Genomic DNA, 20,889 nt, shown 5'->3' on the forward strand with positions numbered 1-20,889 from the left:
TTTCAATAGAAGAAATGATTGAAAGACTCTTACTTCATTGAAGATCCATCCTCTCCCCTAAAAGATGATGCTGACTCTCACTAGATGGTTAATTCTTGATTGTAATCCCAGATCCCTTGCCTTCTGGAATATGGAATTCCAGGCCCCATGATCCTTTATTGTAGAAGCTGCCAGGATCTTGAGTAATCCTGATGGTTGTTCCTTGATATCTGAATTGTTTTTAATCTGGCAGCTTGCACGAGTTTTTTCTTGAGGTTATAGTTTTGGAGTTTTGTAACAATTTTCTTGGGATTTTCCTTGTAGGATCACTTTCTGAAGGTGACTGGTGGATTCTTTCAACAATATCAGGTAATAAAGAAATTTTCTGTGATGATCTCTTGAAGAATGTTGTTTAGTCTCTTTTTTTGTTCATAACCTTCAGGTAGACCTATAATTATTAAATTGTCTCTTCTAGCTCTATTTTCCAGGTTGGCTATTTTTTACAATGAGGTATTTTATATTTTCTTCCATTTTTTTCTTTTCTTTTTTTAGTTTTTTAGTTTGTCTGATTCTTGATGTCTCATAGATTCATTAGCTTTCATTTGCCCAGTTCTGGTATTTAATGTATAATTTGCTTCAATTAGCTTTTGTATCTCTTTTTCCATTTAGTTAATTCTACTTTTAAAGTTGTTTTATGCAGTGGATTTTTTTTTTATTTGGCTAATTGTATTTTTAAAGGAATTGTCTTTCTTTTCTAAGCTATTGGCTCTCTCGTGAAAGAGAGCCTTGTCTCTCCTTTCCTTTCTCGTTTTTTCTTTTACCTCTCTTATTTACCTTAAAGTCTTTTATGAGCACTTCCAAGAAGTCTCTTTGGGCTTGAAACCAATTCATATCAATTTTTGAGATTTTCTCTGTGGACATTTTGTCTTTGTCTGAGTTAGTGTTTTGGTCTTTCCTGTCACCATAGTAGCCATAGTCAAGATTTTTTTCTTTCTTGCTCATTTTTTTTTCCTTTTCTTTCAATATTTCTTCTTCTTCTTCTTCTTTTTTTTTTTTTCACTTTTAAAGTAGAGCTCTGCTCCTGAGATAAAGATGTTGCTGTTCCAAGCTTCTTGAGCTTTGAGTATAGTTTGTGTTTGCAGGGGCAGCTTTGCCTGCTGTTTCCAGGAAAACAACCTGGTTTCCCAGAATTTGCCTTCTAAGCTGGGACTGGGGACGACCGCACTGGTTTGCTTCACTACTGAACCAGGACATAGGGTCTCAGTTGCTGATCTGCTGTGATTAAGACCTTCTCACTGACTTTTCCAGACTCTGTCTGAGCTAAGTTGAACACCTTTTTCACCCCAGTGAGACTGACTTTTCTTAAAGTTTTTTCGGTCTATCTTGAGCTAGAGAATGGTTTTATTCCATCGGATTCTGTTCAGAGACTTGGTTTCATGTGGTTTTTGAGGGAAACTAAGAAAGCTCAAGCAGCTTCCTGGCTCCATCCTCCTCTCCTCCCCCTCCCCCCCCCCCCAGAAGTCACATAATGTACTTTTCTGAGCTAAATTATTATATAAAGTGTTGTCCAATGAGATTTTTTTCTTACATGTAAGAAGAGAATGTCAAAAGGAAGGATACAATTTGCAAATAGATAAAACATATGTCAAAAGAGTATATACATATCACATGTCTGCAAAATGAGTGTAGACCAAATGATGTTCAATGTCCTTTTAATATCTGACTTCTCATGATTTGATTATGAAAAAAATTATTATTTTAATATGACACTTTCTTCAGAGTTAAATGACAATATACAACATGTTCCAAAAGTCCTATTGAAATTCAAAGCTTTGCCTATTTAAGCTAATAAATATTTGAAAAAATGTATAATAGCTTAAGTTATGAAAGTCTACAATTTCATTAAGACTTTTAGGACAACCTACATATTTAAATCTCTAAGAGAGGTGTTGTTGTTGAGTTATTTCAGTTATGTCCGATTCTATGGTGCCATTTGGGTTTTTTTTTGGAAAAGATATTGAAATGGTTTGCCATTTCTTTCTCCAACTTAACAGAGGAGGAAACTGAGAAATAGGGTTAGTGATTTGTCCAAGGAAACACAATTAAGGAGTGTCTAAAGCTGGACTTGAACTCAAGAAGATGATGCTTCCTGTCTCCAGGCCACTCTGTCCACTGTGTTACTTAGATGCTCTAGTAAGAGAGGTGGTAAGCTGGCAAACTGTATCTACTTCTGTATCTACCCAGGTATCTACTTCTTTTATGTATATTTTATATATGTGTGTGTGTGTGTGTGTGTGTGTGTGTACACATATACACATATATACATATATGTAAGATATATGTATATATAAAATGTTTGAATATATTTTATACAATATATTCAAACATTTATAGGCTTATGGATTTAAATTAAAATTGAAATTATCAAATTAAATTTTAAATATGAAAAATTGTTTTAAAATTTTTCATTGAGCAAAATAGCTACACCAAAATCTCTACTTCAAGTCATAACTTATTATTAATTATATACATATAAATACATATTTATAAGCATATATATATATATACACACACACACACACACACACACACACACACACACACACACACACACAAATGTGGATATTTTTATCCTTTCTACAAGTTGATCCTGGGAAAGGGGAAAAGATTTTTGAAAGGAGAAAAATATTTACATATACAGGTGCCTATGACCCTGACAGCTTTATAGAAAGAACTGCAATATACCTAAATCATTATTATCCTATACTGCAAAACACAAGATATGTTCAAATGGATTTTCCTAACAGTAAATAATAATGAAATTTCTGGCATATATGTCTATACTAGCTTAGAATTTATAGGCCACTAAAGCCTTACTGCACTATTTAAGTTCCTATATTCATATAGTGAATGAGGTAATGTATGTGAAAGTGCTTTGAAGAGTATAAAGCCCTGTTCAAGTGTATGGCATTATTATTATTGCTATATATCCACTTATATCTAGGCTCATTTTTCAGGGAGATTGTCATTACTGCAGTAAACACAAAATGGCAATATTTAGCCTAGACCTATCTATTGTAAAACATCAATATTCAACATTGGAAGAGACTTAGAGATGTCAGAAATCAGCGGGACCTTGAGAGAGCATCTTATCAACTCCCTTACTTTATTGAAAGGGAGGATTAAATTGAAACTCAGGGGGTTAAATGCTACATGAGGTTCAATTGAAGGAAATAGGAATATCTTCTTATTCTCTTTATTCTATGTCTTTGCTTACATGCTATCTAACAGATTCCCCTCATACTTCTACCTCATTAGGTCCCACCTCACAACTCTTTAAAAAATTTTAGTATGTACTTACTTTTTTTCTTCCCTCCTTTAATATTTTATTATTTTCCAATTACATGTAAAGATAGTTTCCAACATTAACGTTTACAAAATTTTGAGTTCCAAATTCTTCTCCTCTCTCCCTCCCCTGAACAGCCAGCAATGCGATATATGTTATATAAGTACAATCATATTAATCATATTTCCTCATTAGTCATGTTGTGAAAGAAGAACCAGAAACAAAAGGGAAAACCACCCAAAAAAGTGAAAATAGTGTGCTTCTTTGTATCTGCATTCAAAATTCTGGATTGTGGATAGATATTTTCTGTTTCTGGATATGGATAGCATTTTCTACCTTGAATCTTTTAGAACTGACTTAGATCATTGTATATATAGAAGAGTCGATCATAGGTGATCACTGCAGAAGTTGCTGTTACTATGTACAATGTTCTCCTGGTTTTGTTCACTTTACTCAGCATCACTTCACAGAGCATTCACTCTTTCCAGGATTTCTGAAATCTGCCTGCTCAACATTTCTTATAGCATTCCATTACATTCATATACCACAACTTGTTTAGCCATTCCCCAAATGATGGATATGCCCTCAATGTCTAATTATTTGCCACTAAAAGAATAACTGCTATAAATGTTTTTATACATGAAGGTCCTTTTCATTTTTTATGATCTCTTTGGGATACAGACCTAGTATATTAGATCAAAGGGTATGCAGTTTTATAGTTTATGGGCATAGTTCCAAATTGCTCTCCAGAATGGCTAATTAGTTTACAACTCCACCAACAATTCATTAGTATTCCAATTTCCCCAAATCTTCTCCAACTTAGCATTTTCCTTTTCTATCATATTAATCAATTGAATAGGTATAAAGTGGTACCTCAGAATTATTTTTATTTGTATTTCTCTAAACAATAATGATTTAGAGCAATTTTAATGTGACTATACATAGCTTTAATTTCTTCATCTGAAAACTATCTGTTCATATTCTTTGACCATTTATCAATAAGGGAATGACTATGTCCTTATATATTTGACACAGTTCTCTAAATATTTGAGAAGTGAGACCTTTATCAGCAACATTTTCTGTAAAGGTTGTTTCCCAGCTTTCTGTTTTCCTTCTAATCCTGGTCGCATTGTAAAAATCTTTTAAATTTAATATAATCAAAATTATCCATTTTTATATTTCATAATTGTTATGGGACAGAACTTGAAACAAGGTGCTAAGTCACTGGAGTTGATAGAAACAATGCTTATGTACTTGGTTCACATCTTTGGAATTCACACCTTTGGGAGAGTTCACACATTAGCTCACATGTTAGAGTTCACACCTCTCACACCTTTAGAGTTCATACCTTTAAGAGATCATATAGGGAACCAAGATGGCAGAGAAGGCACACGCGACTTTCTAAGCTCCTCTCTTATCCTCACTATCAATATTATATTCAGCCTCAAAAATAGGCTTGACTGCTACAGCTCACAAAGATTAGAAGTACAACAACTCACCAGCCGAAGATTACCTGGAATCTCGCCAGAAAAGATTTGTCCTTGGGGCCAGGGAGATCAGCACGAGCAGGGAGAGAACTAGAGGCTCCAAGTAGAGCCTCAAACTAGAAGTGAGAGCACAGATCGCAGCACAAGCTCGCAGCCCCAACCCGCAGTATGGGGCTTTTCCTTGGGGCAGTTTTGAATCTGCAGAGCAGGGGGGCAAGCCCAGGGCAGCCTCTAATTGGCACAGTGGGGGGTTCAGCTTGGGGAAATAGAACTTTTGCAGGGCAATTTTTTTCCAGGCAGAGAATTCTGGGCAGAGACTTCTGGTCTGCTGCTAATACCCCCAGCCCCACAAGAGGCTCTGGCCTGGGGCAGTGACACTTTCACTGCTTAGTCTCTGGCTTTAGGGCAGTTGCTAAACCACACAGCAGGTTTCTCTACTGAGCACTTCTGTGGCTCACCTGTGCTAAATCACCTCTGTTTGGGGGAAAAAAAAACTTGTACTCAGAGCACTCCCCTACCTCGGAGCCAGAAGCCAGTTTACATCTCTCCCTGCTCTTCAGAGGAAGCTGGCAATCCCCTTGCCCTGAAGGCATATCCTAAAGGCTTTAAAAAATGAGTAAAAAAATGAAAAGGACGATGGATAGCTTCTATACAAAAAAAGAGCAAGTCTGCAATCCCAAAGAGACTAATAGCAAACAGCGACCAAACAATATCCCAAAGGGAAATGTTACCTGTCCCTTCTTACATAACGCTCTCATAGAAGAGACCATTAAAAGTCTCAAAAGAGAGTTAGAAGAAAAATGGGGAAAGGAAAGAAAAGCTATGCAAGAAAGTAACAACTTGCTGAAATATGAATTGGAAAAGATAAAAATTTCCCTGGAAGTGCAGGGAAACAAAATTTGTGAATTGGAAAAAGTAAAAAAAATCTCTAGAAAGTAAGATTTGTGAATTGGAAAAGACAAAGAATTTGCAAGAAAGTAGGATCTGTGAATTGGAAAAAGAAAATAATTCACTAAAAAAAATTCCATAGAACAAAACAATTCATTTAAAAACTCAATTGGACATATACAGAAAGAAGTAAAAAAAGCTAATGAAGAAAACAATTCATTAAAAATCAGAACTGAACAAATAGAAACTAATGATTCATTGAGACAGCGAGAATCAGTCAAGCAAAACAAAACAAAACAAAAAAAAGATAAATTGGAAAAAAAAAAAACATGAAATATCTACTAGGAAAAACAACAAACCTGGAAAATAGATCTAGGAGAGATAATCTGAGGATTATTGGAATTTCCAAAAATTATGATGAAAAAAAGAGCCTAGATACTATTTTACAAGAAATCATCAAAGAGAACTGTCCAGAGGTATTAGAATCAGAAGGTAAAATAGGCATTGAAAGAATTCATCGAACAACTTCTAAAAAAGACCCTAAAATAAAAACTCCAAGAAATATTGTGGCCAAATTTCATAACTATCAGATTAAGGAAAAAAATTTACAAGCAACCAGAAAAAAAAACAATTTAAATACCGAGGTGCCACAATAAGGATCACCCAAGATCTGGCTGCCTCCATATTAAAGGATCGAAGGGCCTAGAATCTGATATTCTGAAAGGGAAAAGAACTTGGAATTCAGCCAAGAATAAATTACCTACCTAAGCTGAGCATTTTCTTCCAGGGAAGAAGATGGACATTTAATGAAACAAATGAATTCCATTTGTTTCTAAGGAAAAAACCAGAACTAAACAAAAAATTTGATCTCCAACCATAGGACTCAAAAGATGCAGAAATGGTAAAAGAAACTCTTGAGAATCATATTTCTATTGTGGATATACAATAAGACTACATGTATAATTTGATTTTACTGATATAACATAAAAAAAAGGGAAGTAGAAATGGAAAAGGGATAATGTTAGAAAAGGGGGAAAGAAGGGATAAAAAGAGGGAAACTACATCCCACAAAGAGGCAAAGGAAACTTATCATATCTGAGGGAACTCAGAGAGGGGGAGGAACATTGCGTGAATCTTACTCTCATCAGAGTTGGCTCAAAGAGAAAATAATTGACATACTTGTTTTACAGAAAATCCTCTCTCGCCTCATTAAAAATGGGGAGAGGAAATGGGAAAAGAAAAAGAATAATAAGGGAAGGGTACAAGGAAGGGGAAGAGATTCAAAGGAGGGGAGGGAGGGATCCTAAATAGGGTGAGTGTTGTGATACAAGTGGGGTGCATAAGTTTAAAACTGGGAAAGAGGGTTGGGGGGCAAGAAAAAGAAAAGCATAATCTGGGGATATTAGGATGGCAGGAAATACAGAATTAGTCATTTTAACCATAAATGTGAATGGGATGAACTCTCCCATAAAGAGGAGGTGGATAGCAGACTGGATCAAAAGTCAGGACCCTACAATATGTTGTTTACAGGAAACACATTTAAAATAGGGAGCTACATACAGAGAAAAGGCTGGAGCAGAATCTATTACGCTTCAGGTGAAGTCAAAAAAGCAGGGGTAGCCATCCTTATCTCAGATCAAGCAAATGCAAAAATTGATCTAATCAAAAGAGATGAGGAAGGAAACTATATCTTCCTAAAGGGTAGCATAGACAACGAAGCAATTTCAATACTAAACATATATGCACCAAGTGGTATAGCATTGAACTTTCTAAAGGAGAAGGTAAGAGAGTTGAAAGAAGAAATAGATAGCAAAACTGTAATAATGGGAGATCTCAACCTTGCACTCTCAGAATTAGACAAATCAAACTACAAAACAAATAAGAAAGAAATTAAAGAGGTAAATAGAATATTAGAAAAATTAGGTATGATAGATCTTTGGAGAAAACTGAATGGAGACAGAAAGGAATATACTTTCTTCTCAGCAGTTCATGGAACCTGTTCAAAAAGTGACCATATATTAGGACATAATGACCTCAAAATTAAATGCAAGAAGGCAGAAATAGTAAATGCTTTCTTTTCAGATCAAAATTTAATAAAAACCACATTCAACAAAAAGTTAAGGGTAAATAGGCCAAACACTAATTGGAAACTAAACAATCTCATCTTAAAGAATGATTGGGTGAAATAGCAAATTATAGACACAATTAATAATTTCACTTAAGATAATGACAATGATGAGACATCATACCAAAATTTGTGGGATGCAGCCAAAGCAGTAATAAGAGGAAATTTTATATCCTTAGAGGCTTACTTGAATAAAATAGAGAAAGAGAAACTCAATGATTGGGCTTGCAACTAAAAAAACTAGAAAAAGATCAAATTAAAAACCCCCAATCAAATACTAAATTTGAAATTCTAAAATTAAAAGGATAAATTAATAATATTGAAAGTAAAAAAAAAAACTATTGAACTAATTAATAAAACTAAGAGTTGGTTTTATGAAAAAACCAATAAAATAGATAAGCCTTTGGTAAATCTGATTAGAAAAAGGAGAGACGGAACTCAAATTAGTAGTCTTAAAAATGAAAAGGGAGAACTTTCTACAATGAAGAGGAAACTAGAGAAATACTAAGGAGTTACTTTGCCCAATTTTATGCCAATAAATTTGATAACCTAAGCGAAATGGATGACTACCTCCAAAAATATAGGCTTCCCAGATTATCAGAGGAGAAAGTAAACTGCTTAAATAGTCCCATTTCAGAAAAAGAAATAGAACAAGCTATTAATCAACTCCCTAAGAAAAAATCCCCAGGACCAGATGGATTTACATGTGAATCCTACCAAACATTTAAAGAACAATTGGCCCCAATGCTATATAAATTATTTGATAAAATAGGGAATGAAGGAGTCCTACGAAATTCCTTTTATGACACAGACATAATACTGATACCTAAACCAGGTAGGCTGAAAACAGAGAAAGAAAATTATAGACCAATCTCCCTAATGAATATTGATGCTAAAATCTTAAATAAATATTAGCAAAAAGACTACAGAAAATCATCCCCAGGATAATACACCACAATCAAGTAGGATTTATACCAGGAATGCAGGGCTAGTTCAATATTAGGAAAACTATCAATATATTTGGCCATATTAATAACCAAATTAACAAAAACCATATGATCATCTCAATAGAGGCAGAAAAGGCATTTGATAAAATCCAAAATCCATTCCTATTAAAAACACTTAACAGTATAGGCATAAATGGACTTTTCCTTAATCAGCAGCATCTATTAAAAACCATCAGTAACCATCATATATAATGGGGAAAAACTGCAACCATTCCCAATAAGATCAGGAATGAAACAAGGTTGCCCACTATCACCTTTACTATTCAATATTGTATTAGAAATGCTAGCTTTGGCAATAAGAGTTGAGAAAGAGATTAAAGAAATTAGAGTAGGCAATGAAGAAACCAAATTATCATTCTTTGCTGATGATATGATGTATACTTAGAGAATTCCAGAGATTCTACTAAAAAGTTATTAGAAATAATCCACAACTTTAGCAAAGTTGCAGGATACAAAATAAACCCACATAAATCACTAGCATTCTTATATATTACTAACAAAATCCAATAGTCAGAGTTACAAAGATAAATTCCAATTAAGTAACTACTGATAGTATAAAATACTTAGGAATCTATCTGCCAAGGGAAAATCAGAAACTTTATGAGCAAAACTACAAAACACTTTCCACACAAATTAAGTCTGATCTAACCAATTGGAAAAATATTAAATGCTCTTGGATAGGGCGAGCAAATATAATAAAGATGACAATACTACCTAAACTAATCTATTTGTTTAGCACTATACCAATAAGACTCCAAAAAAAACTATTTTAATGACCTAGAAATAATAACAACAAAGTTCATATGGAAAAACAAAAGGTCAAGAATTTCAAGGGAATTAATGAAAAAAATCAAATGAAGGTGGCTTAGCTGTACCAGATCTAAAATTATATATACAGTTACCAAAACCATTTGGTATTGGCTAAAGAATAGATTAGTTGATCAGTGGAATAGGTTAGGTTCAAAGGACAAAACAGTCAATAACTATAGCAACTTAGTGTTTGACAAACTCAAAGACCCAGCTTTTGGGATAAGAACTTACTGTTTGACAAAAATTGCTGGGAAAATTGGAAATTAATATGGCAGAAACTAGGCATTGACCCACACTTAACACCGTACACCAAGATAAGATCAAAATGGGTTCATGACCTAAACATAAAGAACGAGATTATAAATAAATTAGAGGAATACAGGATAGTTTACCTCTCAGCCCTATGGAAGAGGAAGGAATTTATGACCAGAGAAGAACTAGAGATCATTACTGATCACAAAATAGAAAATTTTGATTATATCAAACTGAAAAGTTTTTGTACAAACAAAACTAATGCAGACAAGATTAGAAGGGAAACAATAAACTGGAAAAATATTTTTACAGTCAAAGGTTCTGATAAAGGCCTCATTTCCAAAATATATAGAGAATTGACTCTAATTTATAAGAAATCAAGCCATTCTCCAATTGATAAATGGCCAAAGGATATGAACAGACAATTTTCAGATGATGAAATTAAAACTATTACCACTCATATGAAAGACTGTTCCAAATCATTACTGATCAGAGAAATGCAAATTAAGACATCTCTGGGATACCACTACACACCTGTCAGATTGGCTAAGATGACAGGAAAAAATAATGATGAATGTTCGAGGGGATGCGGGAAAACTGGGACACTGATGCATTGTTGGTGGAACTGTGAATGAATCCAACCATTCTGGAGAGCAATCTGGAATTATGCCCAAAAAATTATCAAACTGTGCATACGCTTTGATCCAGCAGTGCTACTACTGGGCTTATACCCCAAAGAGATACTAAAGAAGGGAAAGGGACCTGTATGTGCCAAAATATTTATGGCAGCCCTGTTTGTAGTGGCTAGAAACTGGAAATTGAATGGATGCCCATCAATTGGAGAATGGCTGGGTAAATTGTGGTATATGAATGTTATGGAATATTATTGTTCTGTAAGAAATGACCATCAGGATGAATACAGAGAGTCTTGGAGAGACTTACATGAACTAATGCTAAGTGAAATGAGCAGAACCAGGAGATCATTATACACTTTGACAACGATATTGTATGAGGATATATTCTGATGGAAGTGGATTTCTTTGACAAAGACTCAGTTTCAATTGATAAATGATGGACAGAAGCAGCTACACCCAAAGAAAGAACACTGGAAAACGAATGTGAACTATTTGCATTTTTGTTTTTCTTTCCGAGTTGTTTTTACCTTCTGAATCCAATTCTCCCTGTGCAACAAGAGAACTGCTCGGTTCTGCAAACATATATTGTATCTAGGATATACTGCAACATATCTAACATATATAGGACTGTTTGCCATCTAGGGGAGGGGGTGGAGGGAGGGAGGAGAAAAATTGGAATAGAAGCGAGTGCAAGGGATAATGTTGTAAAAAAATTACCCTGGCATGGATTCTGTCAATATAAAGTTATTATAAAATATTAAAAAATATATATATATGGTATCTAGGATATACTGCAACATATCTAACATATATAGGACTGCTTGTCATCTAGGGGAGGGGGTAGAGGGAGGGAGGGGAAAAATTGGAACAGAAGCGAGTGCAAGGGATAATGTTGTAAAAAAAATTACCCTGGCATGGATTGTCAATATAAAGTTATTATAAAATAAAATAAAATAAAAATTAAATGATGAAGACTTGCAAGAGATGGTGGTGGAGGAAAAGGCAATCTTGACCTATAGAAAGCTACTATGGTGACAGGGAAGACCAAAACACCAACTCAGATGAGGACAAAATGTCATTGGTCTCAAGCCCAAAGAGGCTTCTTAGAAGTGCTCATAAAAGACTTCAAAAGGCAAATGAGAGAGGTAAAAGAAAAAATGAGAAAAAAATGAGAGGTATATACAAGAGTGTCAACTTCTTGGAAAAGGAAGAAAAAAATTTTTCTAAAGAAAACAACTACTTTGACAGTAGAATAAACCAAAGAGAAAAAGAAAAATATTAAGTGAAGAAAATCACACATTAAAAAGTAGAGTGGGGCAAAAGGAAGCTAATGACTTTGTGACATAGCAAAAATCAGTCAAACTAAAAAGAATGAAAAAGTGGAAGACAATATGAAATATCTCATTAGCAAAACAGCTGACTTGGAAAACAGATCCAGAAGAGACAATTTTAAAATTATTGGCCTACCTGAAGACCATGACCAAAAAAAGAGCTTGGATAGCATTATACAAGAGATCATTAAGGAAAAATGCCCCAATAAGCCTAGAAACAGAGAGGGAAATGTTCATTGAAAGAATCTATTCATCACCTTTGGAAAGAGATCCCACAAGAAAAACGTCAAGGAATAAGGTCAAAATGGGTACATGATTTGGACATGAAGGATGATATCATTAACAAATTAAGAGAATAAGGGATAATTTATTAAGCAGATCTTTGGAGAAGGGAGGAATTTATAACCAAAGTAGAACTAGAGAACATTATGAAAGGCAAAATGGATAACATTGATTACATTAAGTTAAAAAGGTTTTGCATAAACAAAACCAACAGAAACAAGATTAAAGACAAGTACAAAGCTGGGAAGAAATCTTTACAGACAGTATTTCTGATACAGATCTCATTTCTAAAATAAGTAAAGAACTGTGTCAAATTTATAAGAATACATGTCATTCCCCAATTGATAAATGATCAAAGGATATGAACAGAGAATTTTCAGATGATTAAATTAAAACCATTTATAGTTGTATGAAAAAAATGCTCTAAATGACTATTGATTAGAGAAATTGAGTAGAGAAATGCAAATTAAAACAATTTTGAGGTATCACTTCATAACTCTTAGATTGTCTAAAATGATAGGAAAAGATAATGATAAATTTTGGAGGAGATGCTGGAAAACTAGAACACTAATGCATTGTGGTAGAGCTGTGAAATGATCCAACTATTCTGGAGAGCAATTTGGAACTATGGTCAAACTATGCCCAAAGGGCAATCAAACTGTGAATGTCCTTGACTCAGCAGTCAAGTCTCTACTGAGTCTGCATTCCAAGGAAATCATAAAGGAGAGAAAAGGACTTACATGCGCAAAAATGTTTGTAGCAGCTCTTTTTGTGGTAGCAAAGAATTGGAAAAGGAATAAATGCCCATCAATTGGGGAATGATTGAACAAGCTATGGTATAAGAATATTATTGTTCCATAAAAAAATGATGAACAAGCTAATTTTGGAAAGGCCTGGAAAGATTTACATGAATTGATGCTGATTGAAATAAGCAGAACCAAGAATACATTGTACACAATAACAGCAAGAATTGTGATGATCATCTGAGAGACTTGATTCTTCTCAGTGGTTCAGTGTTCCAAAGCAATGCTAATAGACTTGGGACAGAAAATACTATCTGCAGTCAGAAAAATGATCTAAGGACACAATGTAAATCAGCATAGTTCACTTCTTTTCTTTGTTTTTTTTTTTCTTTTATCTTTCCCATGGTTTTTTCCCCTTTTGTTCTGATTTTTCTCTCCCAACATGATTCATAAAACAATATGTATTAAAAATAAATAAATTTACTACAATAAAAAAGAGATGTTATGATGTCCAATTAATATCCTCTTGACATTAGTGATCTAGTATGATGAATTGAGGCAAAGAAAAAGTAAACAACTTTCTCAAAGTTAGTTCTGCGCATGTCCTTTGCATTCATGTTTGTATAATGCTCTTAACTATAGAAAAAAAAAAAAAAGAATATTTCACCCGTAGCCCCAAAGGACATATTTTATTTTAAGCTCGCTGTCATAGCTCCAAGAATTGTGTGAGTTTTTCATAAAAACATTTTAAAATATTGATACAGCCCCTAAACATAGAACGATTTATTTGGCAATCCATTTACACTGAGAAATATTTGGGAAGAAAAAAGTCATAAGAGAGTTTTCTCCTGAATTAAAGGGAAGAAAACCTTCATATTTTATTTTTCTTAATTCTGCCTCAAAAGGAATTAATATGTAATATTTTAAATACAAGTTTTCCTTTAACAGGCAATTTATCCCAATAAATATTTACAGCGAGAATGTCTTGGCACTTTGAAACTGGTCTTCTTGGCTGTGGATTGTTTTTCTCCTTTATATTATGCTGTGAAATATCTCAATAAATTAATGATTGAGTAAACTATCTCCACAAATTAGTAAAATATAACACTACAGAACCATTAGTAATAATTAGATTTGCACAACTTATATCTCAGGCACCAAGCTAATTCCTGATCCTTTGAATATTTTCTTAATTAACACTTGAGAAGGTATCAGGGGCTCATGTAAAGTAAAAAAAAATAAGTAAATATCTTTTTAAGATTTACTTAACCCTCAATTATCCAGATAAAGACTATCTACCACATACAATCAAATTTTTAAACTTCTTTTGGTTAATCAGCAGGTTTTTAGTCACCTTGTTTCACCTTCAGGTACTGTACATTCAGAGAAGAAAAACCAATTTTAATATAACCCTAAGCCAAATAGGAAGGAAACAATCTACTGTTATATAAGCAATCATGATCAATTACAAATCAAAATATAAGGAACTCTGTATATCTCTCCCATTACCCCTCCTTCATTATGGGTAATTGCTGACAGTTATACATGATAATTAAAAGATATAAAAACTTCCATTTTCCTACTTTTAAAAGAACTAATATTAGAACTGATATTCTGAGCTGTGAGCTTGGGCATTCAATTTGGGGGCTAATGAGATATTGTAATTTGATATTATATCTTCCTACTTTCTCAGTTCTTTAGAATGGAGGTAAAAAAAAAATGACCTAAGAATTATAAACTAAAGGAGCAGTTACATGGCTCAGTAGGTAGAGCAGTGGCCCTGAAGTCAGGAGGACTTAAATCCAATCTGTTTTCATACACTTAACACTTACTAGCTAGGTGACTCTAGCAAGTCATTTAACCTCAACTGCCTTGCCAAAAAAAAAAAAAAGAAAAGAAAAAACATTATAAACAAGTAGTAAGATTCTCTTTATGGAACAGGTTTGGGAGGTGATCTGGGCCACATAACTTAATTCTAATGTTTCAGTGCAGACATTTACAAATGAATTCAGTAAGAAAAAGTTATTTAAAGGACCTGAACGCCAACCACAATGGAGGAGCTAAATTATACTAATGTGATGGGAGGGCTTGGGGGTGATGGTATGGATACAAATTAAACATGGCTAATAGCCTTTCTTGCTTGGTTCCCCTATAAGATACTTTGCAGAACTCTGAAAATCAGTGGAACTGCTGGCAAAGATAACATTGACAAAGTATGAGTTTAGGGAAATCACTGTGAAATCAAAGTCTGTAACCTATTCATCACAAAATCATGTCCCAGTCAGTCTTAGGTTACTGATTAGTGGGAATCAGCACATCTGTCTGTGAATCTAAGTGGGGCAGATGCTTTTCTGGGTTTGGATTAAATAATCTTTAGAGTCTAATTTCAGCTCAAAAAAAAAATCTCATGGGAGATGTAAAATAATAGAATAAATTACAATAATAAGTAGTAAATAATAAAAATATTTTTCTCCTCTTCCTTCAGGTTAATACTATTTGCCAGAACATGCAAAATGGCCTAATGATAAAGTTCCTTAGGATCTCCAATCTTTTTTTAATCTGATATCAATGATCAGTCTTATGCCCTGTGAACATAATAAACTGAGTTTTGTCTTTCATCCTAAAATTTGTCCCTCCATAGAGTCGAAAGCACATGCAAGTCAAAGCAATGTCCCAATAAGCCTGGAGACAATAATGGCTGTTTTCCAAATTCAGCTTGAGCCCAGTTCAGGTATATTTGTGGGCCTTGTGCTCAATTTATCCCTCGAACGCACTGAACAGAATTGTGCACTGCAGGCATTAGAGCAGACATGGCACCAACACAAAAGTTTGATTTCATGGACAATTAAACAGGGTCTCCATGCTGAATGAAACTGTCACTCACTACCAGAGACTTCAGGTTCTGTTAACACAGAAGAACCAACAAATGACTGTCAGCCTAGAGCTCTGAGGAGATGGAAACCTGTCAATGGCTTATTTCTTAAACACTGACATTTTTCTTTGGGTAACAGGGCAGACCCCATTATCAATTTAACTGAAATGCATAGGCAGATAGACAAGGTCCAAATTGTGGGATAAATACTTCTGATTTTTAAAAATGCTGATCTGTTCCAGAAAGGAGGAAAAGGATGGGGGAAGTGTGAAATCTCAGGATTTCATAAAACCCAACTCAAGACTTTACTGTAATGTGGTACAGTTGACAAGCTGTCAACCAACGTAGTTAAGAGAAGGAAAAAAATAATGAGAAAAGCCAAATGGTATGAGTTAGAACTATAGCTGCAGCCTTCTTTCCGAATCTGCTGACTTGGGTAGCTTTTAGGGCATGCTAACATTTCAAAAGATGTGGAATTTCTCCTTTGTTCTGCTGAGAACTCGAGGCCAATCACAAGAAAAGTGAGCAAGTGAATCAGAAGGGAGGTAGGAGATTTCTATAGGGGAACAGACACTAAATCCAGGGCAGGAGGGAACGTAACAATCTCTTTGTACTGAGGGACCCATCTAAGCATCTATTCTCATCAGATCCAATTTCTGGGCTAAATGCATTATTTGGGGGGGGGGAGGGGAAATAATGCCTTGTCTGCCTGTATTGTATACATTCTAAATATGTATTTCATGGCTGCTTTGGAGGGGAAAATATATTTATAGCTCCTTTAGTGCCATTCCAGTCTATTGTGTAAATATGTAAATTAGACTGTGTGATCTACACAGTAAAATGCCTTGGAATAATTTGTGTAAATAAATCATCTGCGTATGCGCAGTGCACAGTTTTCAAACTTGAAATTTTCCATTGCCTTTCAGGGAGCTCTTCGGAAAGTGTTTCAAAGAAAACTTACACATGCCCAGAAAATGAATACATTGAAGAGGCTGGGCAGGATGGAAATCAGATGGAGGTTTTCTCTGCACCATACACTGACTGCCATTTTCTAGGAACAACAGGGACATTTTTTCCTAGGCAGACACTAATTTTATCAAATGTTCCATTCTGCGTGCCTGTGCCATCGCAGCAGCCCATTCTAGCGGACTGCGCTTGCGGAGCTAGGACTTGAGCAAAAAGAGGGAGGATGCTACTGGTGGGCTCCAAAATCCTTTGCATCCTTATCTGTGCTGAGAGCAGTGTGAATAAACTGCTTTTTTCCTAAGTGCCAGAGGTACATGTTGGGACTCATGGGAAGGCATCAGGTCAGGCAGGCGGCCCATGGCTGAGAGAGGAGCCCATCTACTTAGCTCGAAGGAAAGCACTGAAATGGCGGAAAGCATTAAAACAAACCCAAAGCTGGGAAGGTGGCGAGGCGGGGCCGCGCTAAGTCACTAAGTCACTCCCCTGCTCGGAGAGAGCCTTGCCAGAGAGCTTCAGTGGAGAAAATGAGATGATCCAGTGTTTAATGTTTTGTGTAATGAGGCCTGTAATAGATGACAGCTGAGATCCAAAACCCTAAGGTAATGGCAAGGTGTTTAAATATTGACAACCCATAAAAGCTTTTCATTTGACTATTAGATACTGCTGCTCTTAGTCCCAGAAGGAGGAGGAAGAGAAGAAGGAGGAAAAAGAGGAGGAGGAGAAGAAGGAGGAGGAGAAGGAGGAGAAGAAAGAGGAGGAGGAAGAGGAGGAGGAGGAGGAAGAAGAGGAGGAGGAGGAGGAGGAGAAGGAAGAGGAGGAGGAAAAATAGGAGGAGGAGGAGAAGAAGAAGAAAGAGGAGAAGGAGAAGAAGAAGGAGGAGGAGAAGAAGGAAGAGGAGGAAGAGGAGGAGGAGGAGGAGGAGGAGGAGGAGGAGGAAGAGGAGGAGGAGGAGGAGGAGGAAGAGGACTCTTCTTGGCATTGAACAGGAAGACTTAGAGTCAAGTATGTTCAGTTAATGATCCAAAAGAAAAAATCATCATCAACCCGCGTCCTGATGTTCAGGAACAAAACGGGACAGGAATGCACAGTCTCTGACTTGGGTCTTGGGTCAGCGCCTTGCCATGATCGATGTCTCTATGGATCAGTTTCTCATTCAGGGGTCCCCTGCTGAGTTCAGGCCTCCCTCTGACTTCAAAGGAGGCTTCACATCTGGATAAACTTCTTCCGTGGTGTGGAATTGGCTGAAAACTAGCTCTGGCACTCCAATTAGTCCTTCTTATTCACATCTTCTTACTGACTCCCTGAAGCTACCCAAAGATCAGCATAGGAACTCCTACTTTCTTCATTATGCTATGTGGATGGGTATAAGATAACTTGAGGAGAAATTAAATGGCTCCCCAGGAAAGGCAGAGAATCAATACTTTATCATTTCTTGGGGAGCCTGTATAACGTGTTAACATTCTGAATCCGTGCACATCTGTCTGGTTGGTGGTGCATTTACATTCTTGACAGGGCAATCTCTGACATGAAGATGCTCATTTTAAAGTCACACTGGTGCACTCCACTGGGCAGGGTTAAGAGTCTTTTCACAGGATTGTAAATTCTGCTTTTAAGGAGAGAGGTATGAAGGATATCATTCATGTGTGCATGTGTCTCTGTGTTTGGATTGGAGAGAGCCGGGTTGAGACAAAGAAAGAATAACTGAACACACTGCTCTGTAATTAGAGTACCCCAGGGCCAGGGAATCCAAAGTATTGTGTGTATGAATGCAATAAAGATGGTGGAACAAGAAAGCATATTCTTCTAGCCACTGTTATCCTCAAATATTCACTTTCTTCCTCTCGACTGTACTACCAACAATGTGAATAAGCTACTGTGTTTTCCTAGTTGCCAGAGATACTAAATGAGATTAATGGGAAGATAACAGGTCAGGCAGATGGCACAAGGCCACAGGTATAGCTGGGAGGATAAATACAGATCACTCCAGCCTTAAGGAAGCAAGCAATGACTAAACTACTTCAATCTTTCACAGGGACTCACCATGGTGAATTTTCACAGAGTAATATTTTTTCTTTACATAAATGACTTGCAATAAATGCTATAAATGACATGCTTCTGGATGGGTGAAACTTGGAATTCTCCATCTTTTGTTCAGTTCAATACAATTAATGCTCATTAGGTGCTATGCTAGGCATGGGGGATTAAAAGATAAAAAAAAGATTTAGGTTTTGCTCTTAAGGAATTCTACAGCAGAGGTTGGAAAGAAATTATATGAGAGGTTTATACATGTTTATACATACATAGATGTGTGTATTTGAGAAAGAGATAGAGAAACAGAAAAGAGATAGAGAGATGGAGAAGGAAGGGGAGGAGAGAGAAAAGAGAGATTGAAATTAGAGGAGATAGAGACATAGGCAGAAAAAGAAAGAGACAAGAGACAGAGAAAGAAGCATATACAAAAGGGAGTGATGGTATCAAAGGAGAAATCCAGAGAAAATGGTCCAGCACAATTTGAGGCAGGAGAAAATACTTTTAGGCAAGATGGTGCTTGAGATGAGCCTTGAAGAAAAATAAGCATTCAGAAAGGTAGAGATTTGGAAGGAATGGTAGGAGAGAGAGCTTATGAAAATGAATATGGCCAAGAAAGAGGAAGTCTAGTTTGGAACGGAGAATGAGCATGAGAGTAACATAAAATAAAGCTGGAAAGGTAGATTGGAAACAGCCTGTGGGAAAGCCTTGAATGTTAGGCTAAGGAATTTATCTTTTACCCTACAGGTAAAATAAGGAGGTTCCAAAGGATTTTGGGTGGTATTGTGACATGGTAAAAGCTGTGTCTTAGGAAGATAACATTGGCATCTATCTGTGTGAAAGATAGATTACAGAAATGGAGTGACTAGAAGGGAAAGAAATGAAAGAGACTGTTATAGGAGAGAGGGACTTGGCAACTGAATACATGTGAAGGTTTGCTTAAATCTATAAAACTCCCCTTTTCCTCTCCTTATACCTCCACAATCCCCCACTCTCCAAATTCTCTATTCATTGTGACCTAGGTCCTTGGAGACAGAATTTCACTTAAAATACTTTGAATATAGGACTGAATATATTAGACCTCAGTGTTCCCAAGTAAAATAAGATAATTAAGTGATCACAGTAGATCACTTCAGCTGGTCAATCTTAACTTTTCTAAAACCAGACAAGCCTTAATGGCAACCCATTTCCAGACCATGTCCACTGTCATGATCTAGGGCAGATACTATCAGTCTCCACTAATCCAACAAATTGCATTTGTCTCAAAGCCTCTAGGTTACAGGATTTTTTCGATTATTTTTTATTCTATCTTGTATATCTGGAGATATGCCAGAAGTTTCTTGGTTATAATGCTATCTAGTATTCACAAGAGATCAATCCAGGGGAAAATAAAGTAAGTAACATTGTCAAATCCAGACGTGCATAACTTTCAGGGTCTCTCCTTTTGCTCTTGCTGCTTTTACAAACCAGAGCCAGTCATTCTAGACACTACAGCTAAATCAATACATCATAATAATCCATATTTACATAGCATATATCATTTACACAAGGATTTCCTCCCCACACACCAGTAAAGTATCTAAGACCAGACATTATTACACCTGTTTTATAGAAAGGGAAGCTAAATCTCAGAAAAGTCAAATTATTTACCTAAAATTACAAAGCTTGTATCAGAAATGTGACTCGACAGGTCTTTTGATTGTTAAATATACTATAATTATATACTGGTATCACCAATGATTCCCTTTATGAAATTACCACCAAAATATTATATGTGCTGACATTCAGAATTCATTGAAACTCTAATTTTAAAGGAAAGAGTACTACAGGTCCTGGGTTCAAATTCTACCAATGACATTTATTAGCAATATGATTATGAAAAAATCATTTAACTGTGATGGGCCTCAATTTCCTCATCTAAAGGGGTTGGACCAGATGGTCAGAGCCCCTTCCAGCTCTACAATTAACATCCATCTATAACTCCTTTTGTATGTACCTTTTGCCATGGCCTGTGACCTAAAAAATCCACAGAACTACTAAACCCTTTTGGTCCTGGGTTCCTGCAACTTATTTGAACAGTATATTTTTACCTAAAAATCATTCAAATGAAGTTATTTAGCTGGGGGTAGGTAGTAAGA

General features: G+C 35.6%; 1 protein-coding gene across 1 annotated transcript in view; it reads right to left on the bottom strand.

Moving 5' to 3' along the window:
* SDK1 (sidekick cell adhesion molecule 1) overlaps positions 1-20,889 on the bottom strand; it is a 400,458-nt gene that overhangs the window by 37,768 nt on the left and 341,801 nt on the right. The window lies entirely within an intron of this gene.

The sequence above is a fragment of the Antechinus flavipes genome, chromosome 1, assembly GCF_016432865.1.
Source record: "Antechinus flavipes isolate AdamAnt ecotype Samford, QLD, Australia chromosome 1, AdamAnt_v2, whole genome shotgun sequence".
Taxonomy (NCBI): domain Eukaryota; kingdom Metazoa; phylum Chordata; class Mammalia; order Dasyuromorphia; family Dasyuridae; genus Antechinus; species Antechinus flavipes.